Below are 17,333 nucleotides of genomic sequence, written 5' to 3' on the forward strand. Positions count from 1 at the left end.
GCTCTAATACATAACAGCAAACTTTGACGATGCCAGGACATTGGGAGGACTGCTGGTTGGTGGGGAGGGAGAGGCTGAGGGCAAAAGAGAGCGTTAGGGGCAGTTCATTGTAGCAATTCTTTCATGTTTCCGAAGATTAACAAAAGGGATTCTGCTGGCTATCTGCAAAAAGTCCAGTTACTCTTCAGGGCAGGCTGACCTGCCATCTGAAATATATGGATTTGCAACAACATTTTTCTGCTTGAAATAATAAATAAGAATTAAGGTTGCAGTTGGTTTTCTCCTCTTACATTGCCACCAGGGCACCTCAGGTTATTTTCACTGCAGAGATCCAGGGCAAATGGCCAGTGGTATCCCCCATTTAGGCTCCAGGGAAGAAGTTGCCCGACATTTTCCTATAATTCTTATCATTTGGAAATTTATTCTCTTTAAAGATGGCACCCATGCCGTGTGATCACATGCTGTTTCTTTGGAAGTAAACAGACATCTGAGTCTTCCTCCAAAACTCATTTTTTTGAGCGCTGGAGTATATGAAAGACCCAGACTTTGCTAGAACTTGGTCTTCAGTGCCTACTCCCCTTCCCCCGACCCAGCACATTTTTGTTTTCAAGGGAGCTGTGTTTTGTCACATGTGGTCTGTCAAGAGCAATCAGAGACGCTGGGTGTTTTTTGAACTCAAACTCTTGAGACAACGCCATCCTTCCACAATGTGAACATTTAAAGACTATGCTCTTGATTTTCAACAGTTGCCCTCCCTTCTCCTATACCCTCCTGCCCTCACCCCCATACCAGCCTCTGTGTTTTATGATCTTCAGGACAGGTTTTTATCCACCACCTTCTTAAGCGAGCAGCAGCCTTGGGGCACTTTGTGTTTATTTGCATTATTTTGGTTTGTCTCTAGATTGCTGTGCAAACTACAAGGCAAATAACACGGTTCTGCCTTTTTTACAAACTCGGTCAATGGCAAGACAAAAGGCCACTTTGCCGCAGCACGATGGCATGCCTTTTGTTCATGTGAAGGAGAAAGAAAATCAAGAAATGGTCAATGCTTTCTCTCGTAGGAGAGGAGTTCGGGTGTTTATCCCCCCAAATAAGCTCTTGGTTTCTTTTGGGGGGACTCTGTTTTTATATTTGTTAAGATAGAAGATGACACCATGAGCCGTGAAATAGGATTATAAAGTAGTGATGTGCCAGAAACAACAAAGTAGACTGTCTCCTCGTTCTCTAGCTACATGGCACATGTGGTCATTAAAACATGGATTCCAGTGGGCGGAACATGATGCCCTAGGGCAGGGGAAGGCACAGAATCGGGCCTTTCCTAGGAACAGGGTTCCATGTGATGTGTGAAGTGGCAAAGCTGTCCGAAGGGTTTGACATATTGCTTCACTCAGAGGGGTTATGAAACAGAGTTGACTCAATATCATGTGTTGTCTTCAAGTGATAACGCAGCTCAAGGCACCAGGAGGGATGCTTTCACATGCTCATGGAAAGTACTGCATTGCTTTTCTGGGGAGACATTCCTTTGTGCAAAGGGGATATCCTTTCTCTGGCAACTGGATGGCCGTGGTGTCTGGGGATAGGTTAAGAAATTCAAGAGGCTAAGCCTGGCAGTCCCTTAGGCTAGGGAGATATAATTAAAAAGCTGGATTGTCTGCAAGCTTGCCCTAGGTGGGGCTGATTAAACAACTGTGGGATGCCTATGCAGCTGAGGAGAAAAAAATAGGTAAAAGTGAATTGGATTCACTTTCCCCAGTTGATGGATGTGATCTTGCTAGTTCATTGGGTTTCATCAAACAGTGATGAAAAAATAAAATTCCGCCTTAGACAGTATTCATGCGTCAGGAATCCCACAATTATACCTGATAATACACTTCTAGAATTTTTGCTTCCTGCTGCCTCCAATTTAAGCTCTTCTAGGAGGTTTTATTTTATAAGGGAGGAATGCTTCCCCAGGGGACCCAACAGTGGTTCCTTTGAATTGGCAGATGAGACTACCATCTGATCAGTTGGGGCTCCTCACACCACTGAACCAAAAGGAAAAGAAGGGGATTACGTGTGAAATGATAGAAACCATGTATCTTGGTCTCTGTCCCCAGTTCCTGGCACACAGCTCCTAAAATGCTTATAATTTCCTAAGTGATAAGAGCATTTAGGAGCATCTTTTGTTCTAACATTTGGTCTTTGATCCTGGTTCCTGGCACAGAGCTCCTAAATCCCTTGGGATTTCTTGGGTGATTGGAGTGTCTTTTATCCCAATAAAGTGACTTTTGATGGGCTCCTGAATGGCCTCAAGATGGAGGCTGGTCACCAGAAAGACCAAGCCACAACTAGAAACATGTAACTTTCAGCCTGACCTCTCATCCTGTGGAAAGAGGAGAGGGGCTAGAGACTGAGTTAATGATTGATCATGCCTATGTGATGGAGCCTCCATAAAAATTTCAAAAGCATGGGGTTTGGAGAGTTTACAGGTTGGTGAACGCATCCACATGCTGGGAGGTGGTGCACCCCAATGCCATGGAGATAGAAGCTCCTGTGCTCTGTACCCTTCTGGACTTTGCCCTCTGTACCTCTCTATCTGGTTGTTCACTTGTATTCTTTATCATACCCTTTATTATATAATAAACCAGTAAATGGTTCTATGAGCTGTTCTAGCAAATGATTGAACCTGAGGAGATGGGTAGTTGGAACCCTGGTTTATAGCATGGGTGACAATCTGGTCTTGCAGTTGGCATCTGAAGTGAGGGCAGTCTTGTGGAATTGAGCCCTTAACATGTGGGGTCTGCCCTAACTCCAATTAGTGTCCAAATTAAATGGAATTGTAGGATACCCACAGGTGTCACAGAGACTCTCTGGGTGTGTGGGAAAAGTCCACACACCTGATGTCAGAAGTGTTGTGTGGTAGCAGTATGAGTCAAGGAGAAACACTGAGTTTTCCCCACAGGCTATGGTGGGTCATCCAACCACCAAAAGGAAATTTGGTTGTTTGGGCACTACGGGGGCAGGGAGGACTACGTCTGGAACCCAGAGGATCTTCTGGGCTGTCCCTTAGTACTTCCATGCCTAGTGGAAAACTATAGCAGCCAAAAAAGGGGAGGGCCACTGAGGATTCTGACTCATTTGGAATGAAGGATTGAGTCACTGTGTCAGAGAACTTCAAAAAGCTGAAGCCTTGGTTGAGAGCAAAGGAAGCACAGAATGGATCATGGAGGAAAGGAGTTGCACATGTTAACCAGTTAGAGAGGAAGACTGTAGAAACCAGGCATATTTCTTCACATGCTCTTTGTGTGTGTACAAGGGTGTGCGTATATATTCATATGTCTCCTCTTTCCTCCTTCTCTTTATGCCTGTGAACACATCTCGTTGGAGGCTGACTTACAATTCTGTTTCTGGGTAACACAACATTTGGCTGGAAATGTGACTGAATTTGAGGAATAATTATCCATCTCTTGCCTGCATCTTCAAGCTTTGCTTCTTTTTTCCCCTCCCTTCCTGCCTTGTGTCAAATTCATCAACTTTTCTTTTACCTCCTCATTTCCCCTTCTGTGTTTGGAAAGCATACGTTCTATTTTTATTATTATTGAGGTCATCCATTGATTTTTAACATGCGTACTTGACCTGATGTTTTCCAGAGGTGATTTATGTTTCTGTCTTCTCCTTGAACAAGAATGGTTTAGCTTCTTTCTGAACTCTTCTATCTTTTACGATGTTGGCGGCTATTATATGAGCTCCCCACCCTGATTTTAAGCAACACAAAATTAGCTGTGATCAGTGTCTGTACAGTCAGTAATGACTCAGATCCCACAGGGCATTTTACTGAGTTATTTGGCCACCATTGTTTTGGGCGTCTTCATCTTTCCTTTTGGATTCAATTTCCTTCTTGCCGAAATACACCTCTTAGTAATTTTTTCAGCAAGCCTCTTTGGCACTCAACTAACTCTCTTCATCTCTGTATGTCTACAATTGTCTTCATTTAGCTTTTAAATTTTAACTTTGAATGATAATTTAGCTAGAATTTAGATTTAATGACAATTGTTTCCCCCAAGTATCTAAAAGATATTATTTGTGGTGGGCGCCTGGGTGGCTCAGTTGGTTAAGCGACTGCCTTCGGCTCAGGTCATGATCCTGGAGTCCCGGGATCGAGTCCCGCATCGGGCTCCCTGCTCGGCGGGGAGTCTGCTTCTCCCTCTGACCCTCCCCCTTCTCATGTGCTCTCTCTCATTCTCTCTCCCTCAAATAAATAAATAAAATCTTTAAAAAAAAAAAAAAGATATTATTTGTGGTCTCCGGCATCTACTTTGGCTTCTTAGAAATCCACTGGTAGTTTAATTATTATTCCTTGGTAGCTCATCTGTTTTGTTTTCCTTCGGATAACTTTAAGACTTTCTTTTTTACCTTGGATATCCTGCAGCTTTATTACCAAGCGCCCATAGACTTTTATTTCTACTGGTCTACTTTCAGTCTGCTTACACAATTCGAAGACCTGTTTTTCTCCTTTTGTAAGAAATTCAGCTGTTATGTCTTGAATATCACCTCTCCATCTTTCTCTTTTATCTTCTTGTTCTAGAACTCTGATTAGACATAGATGGGCCCTTTGATTCTACCCTGTGTCTTTTATACCTCACGCTTTATCTTTCTGAACTACATTTTAGGTGATTTCCTTAGTGCTATCTTCTAATTCTCTTCAACTGTATATAGCTTACTATTAAACCCACCTACTGAGTCTTAATTTCCATGCTTTTTGTTTAATTTGTATACTTTCTGTTTGAGTTTTTGGGGAGAGATTATTCTATCTTTTTCCCCCTGCACTATTTTGTTACAGTAAATGGTTTATCCCTAAATGTTTTAAATATATTTAGAATCTCTTTGGGTTGTTTTATTGTCTCTGGTTTTGATGTGCAAATGTTCCCATTTCATGTGCTTGCTAACTGCCCCTTTTGGTAATTTGCTTCCTAATGTGATTTGGACTCTGAACTCATTTTTAGAAAGGGTTGTTTTCCATGGGATGCTATTGCTTATGGGGATATCCTATGGAGAAATTCGGCATTTCGCTGAAGCCTCTAGTAAAGCATCTATAGGCATCTTTAACCAGATGCCTCGTCTGGCTTCTCATTAACCAGAATGGAGTCACATGTTGTATGGCTATTCCTGAACCAGTCAATTGCAAGGAGGAGAGAGTTACTCTTGGACCAATCAAGTTCACCCCAATCCAGCTGAGAGTTGTTCAGCTTCGTCTTAGGAACACAAACTACTGAGGAGGCATGGATACCTGAGCAAAATCAGGGTTCTATTAGAAAGCAGAAATAGAATATGTACACTCAAACTGTAACTCTCCCAGAGATTTCAAATTTGCAGAGTCACTTAAGAGTTAATTCAGTAGACAAGTCTTCAATGGTGGTGGAAGGAGAAGGGAGAGAAAGAATAATTAAAAACAAACCAAATATTTTGTAGGACATATTTTGGTGGAGTGTCATTTACTGTCTTCTCCAGAAATGCCTCATGTTTTTGTGAAAGGGCAACTTTGGTTTTCGTTGCTGGGTATGGAGCAGCACTATACATCCCACCGTGTGCCTTTCTTTTGTCTTTTTTCCCCTTCTATTTACAGGGAAAAAGTATAAAAGCAACAAAGAAAATGTAAATAAAATGATCTCTAAATTTCAGATCCGACGAAACAAAAATTTAGTATTAACAATAATTGGAATTAATCTGTGAGTACACTGTGATCCTTTGAAGGGTTCAAAGTCATTTGAAGAAAGGAAAAGCCATAGTCACATTTTGATACAGAGCTCTGCTTGGCCCTCGGTCACACACATGGTAGTTAAGTATCATAACAGGGAACAGAGTGTCTGGCTCCTGGTTCTAGCACCCTGACGAGCCACCCAATTTTGGCACTAGCTCTTCTGTGACTTGGAGCCAAAGTCAGGATAGCAGTAACAGAAGCAACCGAGGTGGGGCCAAAAGGTGAAGTTTTGCTAAGACTGGTCTATTTTCCTCTGTTCAGTGGATGTTTGATGAGTGCCTACTGTGTGTCAGGAATTATGCTAGGTGTTGATATGTTAAGGAATAAACAAAGTCTCTGCCTTCACTGGAGCTGACTAGAGGTAAAAACATTATGTCAGACTTCATATATTTTTAAGTCTATGGATATTTGAAGTCTTCATTACTCAGAGATATGTGCCACCTTATTAAAAAGTAAAAGCAATACTAATCATAGTGGTATGGACTAAAACACCCCAAATTCAACATTGTAGATATCCAGACTCTCCATTTCCCTGTGCAACTTCTTCCTGCCATTCTACACATTCATTTATTTAACGGATGTTAGATAAGGTGGCAGAGAAGACCTCTCTGCAAAGGTAACAAGCTGGGACTTGAGACTAAGTGGAAGAATGATGGTATTGGTGGGAGTAGGGGTGGGGTTGGCTGAGGCAAGAAGATTGTTCCAGAGAAAGGAAGCAGCATATGCAATGAACCTGAGGTAGGAAAGAATGTATTCCCTTCTTTTTTTTTTCTTTTTTAACTAGAGTAGCTCTTTTTATTTTATTTATTTATTTTAAAAGATTTATTTATTTATTTCAGAAGAGAGACAGAGAGCATGAACAGGAGGGCAGAGGGAGAGGGAGAGAGAATCCCAAACAGACTCCATGCTGAGCACAGAACCTGACGTGGGGCTTGATCACACGACACTGAGATTACAACCTGAGCTGAAACCAAGAGTCGGACACTTAGCCAACTGTGCCACCCAGGTGCCCCTTTTTATTTATTTATTTATTTTTGATTTCTTATTTTACTTCAAATTTTTGTTTAAATTCTAGTTAGTTAACATACAGTGCAATATTGGTTTCAGGAGTAGAATTCAGTGGTTCATCAGTTACATAAAACACCCAGTGCTCATCCTCCTTAATGCCCATCCCCCACCTAGCCCATCCTTCACTTCTTCCCTCCATCAACCCTCAATTTGTTCTCTGTTGTTGAGTCTCTTATGGTTTATTTCCCTCTCTCCTTCCACACCCCCATATGTTCATCTGTTTTGTTTCTTAAATTCCAAATGAGTGAAATCATATGGTATTTGTCTTTCTCTGACTTATTTCGCTTAGCATAATCCCCTCTAGCTCCATCAGCGTCCTTGCAAATGGCAAGATTTCTTTTTTTTTTTTTTTTTGATGGCTGAGGAATATTCCATTGTATATATATACCACATCTTCTTTATCAATTCATCAGTTGATGGACATTTGAGCTCTTTCCATAGTTTGGCTATTATTGATACATATTCCCTTCTTGTATGAAAGCCACTGGGGGGCCCAGCCCCCACGCCCCTCAGCCTCCTCTAGTGTTCCCATCTTCCTCTTGGGAAGGTGGGATTTCTCCTAGCCTTCCTCTTGCCTGTGCCCTATCTTTTTTTTATTACTTCTCCTCTCATCCTTTCTTGTGTCCCCTCACCTCACATCTTTCCTATCTTCTTATCGTTTCATCCTTGAACTTTAAGTCTGCCTGGAATCTGGTTGTTTTCTGGCCATAATGTAATTGTTTACACTGAAATCTATTGAGTCTGTGAACTTGCTTGGAATGGTTGCTGGGTTTTCCTGTAAACCCACATTTAGACACCGTACTATAAACTTGTAACAATCTCATAGATAAACCCTGTGAAGGAATCAGCATTTGTTCATCATGTTGGAGTTTGCCTGGTGCCTTTACAGACTTTACCTCATTTAATCCCAGCCCTAACTTGTCAAGGAGGTGTCCTCATGAGGATATCAAGGTTGCAAGGAATTCGCTGAAATCTAAAAGCTAATAAATGGTGGAGGTGGGTCTGAAACCCAGGCCTTCTGACTCCAAATTACCTCTTTGCCTTTTTCATAGACAATACCATCACCCTGAATAAAGATTGCAGATTTAATTTTACTAACTACAAGGCACCTTACACAAGGCTTACGTTGAATAGGATTCAGGGTCTCAGACTCTTTAATTTAGATCAACTACCCTGTAAGATGGCATGAGCAGAATGAATGAACTCATTTTTATCTCCCTCCTCCCCATGAAACTAGGGTCGTATCTATTTGTTCAAGTGGTTTTTTGTTCAATTGATTTTCTGAATTTTCTAAATCAGGAGTTGACAAACTTTTTCTGTAAAGGGCCAGATAGTAAATGTTTTTGGCTTTGTGCAACTGCTCAACCCCACCATTGTAGTGTGAAAGCAGCCATAGACAGTGGGTGAGTAAATGAACGGGGCTGTGTTTCAATAAAACTTTATTTATAAAAATAAGCAGCTGACTGAATTTGTCACCCATGCAACGCTTGTTTAAGATAAATGATCTAGATATTTATTTATCATAGTACTTAGGATTTTCTTCAACTATGAGTAACAGAGACCCCCCCCTCAAATAACAGTGGCCTAAACAAGAGGGATGTTTATTTCTCTCTCATAGAATGCCCAGGGATGGGCAGTCCCAGGTTGGTATGGCAGCTCTGGTCTGGAAAGTCCTCATAGATCCAGGGTCTTGCAGTTCACCATTCACCATCCCTCATTCTTAGATCTAAGATGACAATATCCAGTTCCAGGTCGTAGGATGGGAGAAAGAGGTAAGAGAAGGACACATGCAGACTGACTCTTCAGGGAAGTTCCCAGAAGCTATAGCATGACACGCCCTCTCTCATCCTACTGACCGGAGTTAATGGCCACTGGTTTCACTGCAAGACAGTCTGGGAAATATGATTTTTATTCTAGGTGGCCTTGTGCTTGACTTTGAATCTATTACGTGAAAGTAAGTGGAATTGGATATTGGGAGAATCTGTCTCTGCCACATAACTCTTACTTTGTTCGGTAGCTGAATTTCATTTGTGTTATTGCCAGTATAATATTAAATAGTGGGCACCCTTTTCTTGTTTGTCCTTAATAGGAATGCTGCTAATGTTTCACTTTTAACTATGATTATAGCAGATTTCTGGTAGAGATCCTTTATCAATTTAAAGAAATTTTCTTTTATTTTTGGCTTGTTGATTATTTTTTCAGGATTGTGTAAGCCTTATGATCTTCTGATGAGACAGGCCTGGCTATCCCCCTCTGTGTGATTCATAAGAATGACTTTAAGACCATCTGAATGGAAAAGTATAGGATTCCCCATGTAGATGAGCCGGGCTTTCTCAATTCTCCTGGGATGGCTAGCCAGCTGCCAGTGCTCAGTCTCTGATTCCTCCCTGGGGCAAACCAAAGATGCCTTTATATGGAATCTGCTCTGTCAGACTTGTTTGTGGCTTGTGTATAATGATGGTTTTCTATCCTTCTGTGTGTTATGAACTGTAAAATAGTTTAGTGAGCATTTGCATTGGGCATCCCTCTCCCTGTTTGTATAGGCTTGTCTCAGCAGATGTTAGGACAATTTATTGCTTTCTATAAGGATAAAGCCTAATCCCATATTCCTTGCTGAAATCAAGAGTCCCCAGCCTCTATGTTTAAAAAAAACTCCCCAATCCCCAATAGACAGTCCACTAGAAATGCCTGTTGGAACAGCTTCTTCCTCTCTGACTTAGTCAACCTTCTGTGCATCTGTATTTGGCCTGGACCTATTTTTCACCTGCCTTCTCCTCACTACTTTGAAGAGATCTTGATTTTTTTTTTTCTGATGGTACCTACTTGCCCCTTCCTAAAGAAACCACTGCTACGGTCTGTTTTCATGCCAGGTCCTTCCTGTGGGAGAGAGTCCTATGTCTGGCATGCCTAACCAGCTCTGTGGCGTACACTCTTCACATCCAGGTGGAATATCCCCTGTGTTCCTAGGCTGCCACAGGGCACATATCGCCATCCATTCAAGCCAGATGAGCCACACCCTATGTGTGTTCACCACATCTCTTCTCCCTTAACCTGGTGACGAGCCATGCTTGCGATTGAGCATGTTCCATGAGCCTGTGTCCTGTAGCTGAGTCACACCTGACCTTCCGTGTGTAGGTCCCATAAGCAAGAAATACCCTTTCCTCATCCTTAGCCACAGGTCCATATTTGAGTTGTTTCCTGCAGCATAACTTAGCCCATCCTGACTTATACAGAGAGTTAAACAGATTCTTTTTTTAAATGATTTTTTTTCTCTTCAAATATTTGCTTTTTTATTCTTTTTTTTTTTTAAAGATTTTATTTATTTATTTGACAAAGAGAGACACAGCGAGAGAGGGAACACAAGCAGGGGGAGGGGGAGAGGGAGAAGCAGGCTTCCCACGGAGCAGGGAGCCCGATGCGGGGCTCAATCCCAGGACCCTGAGATTATGACCTGAGCCGAAGGCAGACACTTAACGACTGAGCCACCCAGGCGCCCCAGTTAAACAGATTATGGCAAGACTTCTCAGGCCTTCTAAGACACTGCTGTGCTGTGTGAATCTCCCAGATGGAGATGAGGCATACTTCTTTCCCGGCCCTAATGCCCAACACGCTCTTAACGGAAGCATCTATTGAGGCTTGGACTCTTGTTCCAAAGAAGACAAGTGGATACATGGCTGTTCATGTTTCTCCAATTAGGTCGAAAGCCCCTCAGTGTGCACCCAGGGACTAGCACATGTCTGGCACAAGGTTACGCTCAACGGAAGCTTATTGGTAAAAAACATGAATCCATCCCTGTCACCTCCATGCCCACCCACGTGAACAATTTATTTATCTATTTGTGTTGGGAGTTGAGTTAAGTACTTTATGCCTCTGGCTTGAGTCAAATGAGCCCATGGAGGGACCGCTGACCTGGACAGGTGCTCCTTCAGGGGCAGCGCTTAGGAGGCAGAGAGCTGTGTGAGAAGCCAATTTCCAAAAGAGCTGAGGAAGGTCAATGAGTAGGATTCTAATGCTAGAAACTGGACGGGAATCACTGTGGGACAGAGATGCAGTTTTCAGGCCTGTGCTGAACGGTCTACAGCTCTTAGAACCCTTTCTGAAGCTCTTCCCAAGGGGACAATGGCCATCGCTTCTTAATGGATGTGGTTGTTACGGGGAGGGGTGCTGCTATTTTTTCTTAAAAAAAAAAAAAATGGGACAGGCTTTTCGCAAAAGCAGTTGCAAGAGAGATCCCTGTGTTCGGGAGAGAAAGGAGCAGTGTTGGTGGGAGACGTGCCAGCCTCCAGTTAAGGCCGGAGCCAAGCTCTGGCAGGGTCGGAGGCTGCCGGGGCCTATGACTTCCGCCGCCTCTGAGCCTTGAGGGCCCCAGCACCTGAGTAAGAGCAGCGGCCCACTCTGCGGCGAGTGGGAGGACAGGAAACATCAAACCCCAGAGTGGGCTCCTTAGCTGCTGGAGTGGTGGCCTCTGTCCTTACACTTGAGGGGGCTCAGGAGGCCCTGGGGGAGGAAGGAAGGCTGGGTGTTAATGTGAAGGTCCTGTCATGGTTTCCGTGGTAAACCGTGGGTTTTCCGGGCCCTCAGGTTTCAGGGCCCACCCCACGGTGGCCGCCCACCCTCCAGCCCTGCTGACCCAGCCAGGTCTCTCTGCCCCAAGCCCCACCTCACCGAGGAAGTGGGCATTTGGCCCTTCTCACTGAAAAGGGAAAGCACTTTGCAAGTTCAATGGTGATTTGTGAGGCATGAAGGAAAAATAAATAAATAAAACGAGAGCTTCATGGATCCAGGCATTTTTTTCCCCCAAGCTGGTATTTATTGGGTACTTTTATTGTGCCTGGCACCGTGATAAATACTTTCCAGTCATCACGCCTGCAAGCCTTCCCACCCGCGCCATGCGGCACTTCTGCTGTGGTTCCCATTCTGCACAGGACGAGACTGGTGTCCCCCGAGGCAGAGGTGGGACTCGATTTGGGTCCAGCTGAGCCCTGGGCTTCTGTTCTTCGCCGCACCGCTGCCCTGGATGGCCATTCTGAAATGTTCTGGCTGAAGTAGTGACGTCACAGGAACAAAATACCCTTACCGGCTCAGCATCTCTCTACTTGCCCAAGGGAGGTTTGTCAAGCACCGCTCGGTGGGAGTCCAAGGTGAATGAGGTTTACCCCCTTCAGGAGATGCCTTGATCTTGGGCAGTGATAGGGGGATGAGGGGATTTGTGGTGGAGGAGTTAGCAGGGGTGAAGGCCCAGAAAGGGGAGAGCACAGGGTGTTTCAGAAGCTGTGAGTGTTCCCGTGCTTGTGTTGGGGGTGGGGTGGAGGGCAGGAGATGTGTGTCAGACCAGAGAGGAAAATGTTCTTGATGTTGTACAAGGTTGGTGGGCCTCACGCAGAAGGCTTATGATAATGGAGCTGGTGTTTGACATTGAGAATTGGAAGTGATGGGAGAGGTGAGGTGGGCTGCTTGATGGAATCAGAGTCTTAGAGCAAAATATCCCACTTTTATGGCACTGGGTCTGGAAGGGAGAGCAGGACAACTGTCCGGAGGAGAGAGGAGGGCCTGGCATAAGGTGTGAGGCAGGGGTTAGGTGCACGGCCTCAGGCACTGAATGGATTTGGGAGAAGGAAAGGACAGAAGATGTTTTGGCTTCTATCTGGGCCACACTGTTCAGCCCCTCACTAGAGAGGACCCTCTGTCTTGACCTTATATGTACACACCCCCTGAGTGGGCTCTCAGGGCAGGATTAGCTCAGGGGAGGGTGCTGGGTTTTAGGCTTCCATATTTCATTTGCTCACCTCTGTTATTTGTCCCACTGGCATCCATTTGCAAGTAGACCTCCCCCCAGTGAAAACTCCTGAAGGAGGTCAGAAGTCACTGGAGACACAATGGGATTCAACTGGTAAAGGTGGCATCACCCTCCCCATTGGTCTTCCCTCGCTTTGCTCTGGGTCTCCCTGCATTACAGAGAACAGCATTCTGGTGCTCAGAGTTTGCAGAAAATGGAAACACACTTGACATTTAGTAAAACTGAACAGAGGCCTGCAGGGAAGAACTATTAACCCTGGACCGTTTAAGGATAAAGTCTCTTGTAAGACATCTGAATCACTAAGACATAAATGATGCTTTCAGAGAACACGTGGTTATACAGGCAGGAGGAGGAGGGGAAGGCAAATTCAGATGACCCCTTTAGTTGGTGTCCTTGGTAAAATTGGGTTATAGCCTCCTGGCACAAATTGTTTATTTTATGATTTTTCCTTAAGTTTTGTTTTGCAGTTTTCACTAGCTATATCAAAAAAGTCTAGCCCAAATTAACTATTGACACCTGGGCCCAGACCCATGAGACCCCATGTAGGGTCCAAACCATAGGCTCGGTGTGGGGCAAACTGGGTTCAAATCCCAAACCCACCGCTTACTTGAGTTGTGATTCTCAGTAAGGAAGTAACCCAAACATTGGTTTCTCCATCTACAAACTGAGAATAAAAATACCAGTGATGGGGTACTATGAGGATCAAATTACAGACATAATATAAAAATGTTAGCACAGTGCTTGGCACATAACACAGAATAAAATGTTAGCTCATACTGTATCACTTGACCCACAGGAACCAAACTCACATACAGTGGCGTCGGGGCCCACTGGTAGGCACAGAAAAGGTTTCGTGGCCCAGCAGAGGTGCTTTACTCGACTCCTCTCTGGAGACAGAAGTGAGCAGCCAGTGTTCGTTGTGTTAACAAAACAGAGACAGGACCAAGCCCCATGCAGCATGGGACTGACACCCAGCGGGGTCCATTTCAGGTCGGGCTTTAACAGTACATGACAAGAGACACGGAAACTTCAAGAAATTTAAGAATAACCCATAACCCTCCCCCACGTCCCACTCCATCTCACCTCTGGGCCTGTCGCACCTTGGGCACGGCAGGAGGTGGTCCCTTTGTTGATGCTGGGCTAGTCGCTGCCCACATCCAAGTGGGAAAGTGCCTGGCAGGGGATGATGGGTCATGGGCTTCTCCTCTGTAGAAAGGGGCACACATTCAGCTTGTGGGAAAGGAAAGGTCCCTTCTTTCCCTCTGTCCTTGCTCTGAGTTAGTGTAATAGTGTTCACTGAAGGGAAGAGATAATCTCAAGGGTCTTCTATTTTTTTTTTAATCTAACCCTCATTCCTGTCAGTGCTCCCTAAGAGTCATCACAGGGAGTGGAGAGGAAGAGGAAGGGGAAGAGGGGCTGCCCTCCCTCCGTGTTGCCTGGCCCCCAGCCCCTCTCCTGGTCCATGCTTTGTGACTGGGACATGCACCCTCTAATCAACTTTCCCTCATCCTTACATTTAGAGTTCCTGTGAAAAACAGACCTAGAACAAGAGAATCCATGACTAGAAAGAAAGAAAGAAACTAAGAAAGAAAGAAAGAAAGAAAGAAAGAAAGAAAGAAAGAGGGAGGAAGGAAAGGAAGGAGGGAAGGAAGGGAGGAAGGAAGGAAGGAAGGGAGAAAAAGAAAAGAAAGAAAGAAAGAAAGAAAGAAGAAAGAAAGAAAGAAAGAAAGAAAGAAAGAAAGAAAGAAAGAAAGAAAGAAAAGAAAGAAAGAAAAAGAGAGAAAAAAGACCTTACAGGAATTTTGAATTACTTACACTCCCCCCATACTATTTTAAAAATTTACTCACTTTTGGTTTTTAAATGAAGCACCAAGAGCTTGACACACTAACATTAGATCTTTACTCACACCTACAAGGGAACTCGATGACTTCAGTTCGTGGGTGTGCGCACAGAGCTCAGAAGCAACAGGAGAGGGACTGAGACTACCTACCTGTGTGTCTATCTCCAAAGCTCACATTCACTTCAAAACTCTGCTGGCCCACCACAAAACCTGATAGCCTCAACTAAGGGAGACAATCCAGTAATCCCTTGGTCAGCACTCATCTCCCAAGAAAAGAAGATAAAGCAGATTGCCTTGGATAATGAGCCTGTTGTCTCTGGAGCCGGGCTGGAAAATGACGGTGCTCCAGCAGGTCCTCGGTTCTCCACTGCAAAGTGGCAGAAAAGAAAATATCCCGCTTTTATGGCACTGGTTCTATGCTTTGCAAAAAGGACTCTGACGTTCAAATTAACATTAAAAAACAAAATTTTTAAAAAGGATTGGCGTCTTGGTAAAGTGGATTGCATTTGCATTTATTATAACCAAGATGATTTAGCAAGATTTTGTTTGTGTGAGAATGGTAACACTGGGATCCACTGATAGCAAATGTAGGCATCTATCTCCGCATCTGGCAGCACAGGCTGTGATGATGTGAACATTACTAGGTCACTTGCAGAAATGTGACCTTAGTGCCTAGATAGAGAATTGCATACTCAGTTTGCCGAATCACTTCCTAGTGCGGCCACTTGTCAGCCCTGCTGATGTTTCTAAGTGTGTTTTAAAATCACCTCAAGTGTCTCTCAGTTCCTCTCCTACCTCTGCTTTGTTCCTGCAGTAACTAGATATGTTTATTTTATACAGCTGACCCTAGGACAACGCAGGGGTTAGGGGCACCCACCCCTGGAAGCCAAAAATCCACATAAAACTTCGGACTCCCCCAAAACGTAACTACTAATAGCCTGCTGTTGACCGGAAGCTCTACTGATAACATGAACAGTTGACTAACACACACTGTATATGTTACATGTGTCATATACTGTATTCTTGCAAAAGTAAGCTAGAGACAAGAAAATATTATTAAGAAAATCATAAGAAAGAGAAAATACATTTACAGTACCGTACTGTGAAAAATCCTTGTAGAAGTGGACCCATGCAGCCAAAACCAGCATTATTCAAGGGTCAACTGTATATTTTCTTTTCAGAGGAGGGTGACTTTTAAAATACAAACAAGAAAAAAAGCGATCATCCATAATACTGCCATCCAAAGACATCCATTCTAATTTCTAGGGGTTTATATTTTGTTTTGGTAGATGGTGGATGGTGGAGCCTGTCTTCCTTCTTTGCTTTTCTTCACGAACTTGTGTTGGCTGTTTTTGCACATTTAAGAATTTAAGAAGCAGTTATGTTTTCTAAAAAAAATCCCTTGGGGATTTTGATCAGCACAACAATAATACAGTGATTTGGGGGAGAAAGAGAGCTTCATGGTTGAGTCTCCCCATCCATGAATATGGCAGAGCTCACCAGTACTGAAGTCTTCTTTTATTTCATATTTAATCAAAACATTCTCTATAAAGGTCTTGAACATTTTCCTTAGATTTATTTGTATATTCTTTTTTTTTTTTTAAAGATTTTATTTATTTATTTGACAGAGAGAGAGACAGTGAGAGAGGGAACACAAGCAGGGGGGAGAGGGAGAAGCAGGCTTCCCGCGGAGCAGGGAGCCCGATGTGGGGCTCGATCCCAGGACCCCGGGATCATGACCTGAGCCGAAGGCAGACGCTTAACCGACTGAGCCACCCAGGCGCCCCTATTTGTATATTCTAATGATTTTGTTTGCCATCCAAACTAGCTATTCTTTTATTTCTGTTTTTACATTCTAAAACTTGTATTTCCAACTTTTAATTTCCTTTTTGCTTTTTTCTACTCGTCAGGGTCCATTTTGATTTTGCTTTCCTAAATTTCTGAGTTAAATGATTGATGCAATTGCATGTAAGATGTGAAATACACACCATAGGCTAGTTTTAAAGTTTCATATCCAATAGTCAAACAAGAGATCCCATTTTCAGACAGTACCTTTATTTTAATAAGATGGCCAGAAGTTTTACCACAGTTATATTTCAAGATTTTGGAAAACCAAGGTAAAATTTGTGTGTACAATTATCTGCACCTAAGAGAAATGAGTTTCACAGGGAACCAGGGTGGACAGATCAATTGCACAATGTACATCAGTCATAAGAATTCCTTTTGCTTCTATGAAAGTACCAGTGTTGCATCACCTACATATTAAGCAATTACAACTTGGTCTATTCTGGGGTTAAAACAAGATCGTCATTTCTCCTTCAATGGTATTTTCTTTGAATTACTGTTTCATAATCTGTTAGCCTATTATGATTTGATTTGGTCAACAATAAGAAACTGATTGATAGGGGTGCCTGGGTGGCTCAGTTGGTTAAGTGGTTAAGCCTCTGCCTTCGGCTCAGGTCATGATCTCAGGGTCCTGGGATCAGGGCCCTGGGATCAAGGCCCCTCCCCCCCGCCCCTGGGCTCCCTACTCAGTGGGAAGTCTGCTTCTCCCTCTACCTCCCACCCATGCTTGCTCTTGCACTTTCTCTCTCTCTCTCAAATAAATAAATAAATAAAATCTTTTAAAAAGAAACTAATTGATAGAAGAAGACTGATTGAACTTCACTGAAATTTTAAGAAATATTGCCTGGGTGCCTGGGTGGCTCAGTTGGTTAAGCGACTGCCTTCGGCTCAGGTCATGATCCTGGAGTCCCGGGATCGAGTCCCGCATCGGGCTCCCTGCTCAGCAGGGAGTCTGCTTCTCCCTCTGACCTTCCTCCTTCTCATGCTCTCTGTCTCTCATTCTCTCTCTCTCAAATAAATAAATAAAATCTTTAAAAAAAAAAAA

At 43.6% G+C, this 17,333-nt stretch overlaps 1 long non-coding RNA gene across 2 annotated transcripts; it reads right to left on the minus strand.

Annotated features, from left to right (window-relative positions):
- Nucleotides 1-11,692: 11,692 nt before the first annotated feature.
- LOC145723163 (uncharacterized) lies at nt 11,693-13,853 on the minus strand. 2 transcript variants are annotated; one of them, XR_014148038.1, is made up of 4 exons: nt 13,686-13,853; nt 13,210-13,266; nt 12,592-12,670; nt 11,693-11,845 (listed from the first exon to the last, which is right to left on the minus strand). It is a non-coding gene; the product is annotated as an uncharacterized LOC145723163 (long non-coding RNA). The 2 variants fall into 2 exon arrangements; XR_014148037.1 differs by having other exon boundaries at nt 12,592-12,750.
- Between the last annotated feature and the right edge of the window lie 3,480 nt (nt 13,854-17,333).

The sequence above is a fragment of the Leptonychotes weddellii genome, chromosome 8 (assembly GCF_054177405.1).
Source record: "Leptonychotes weddellii isolate Sample4059 chromosome 8, ASM5417740v2, whole genome shotgun sequence".
Lineage (NCBI taxonomy): Eukaryota > Metazoa > Chordata > Mammalia > Carnivora > Phocidae > Leptonychotes > Leptonychotes weddellii.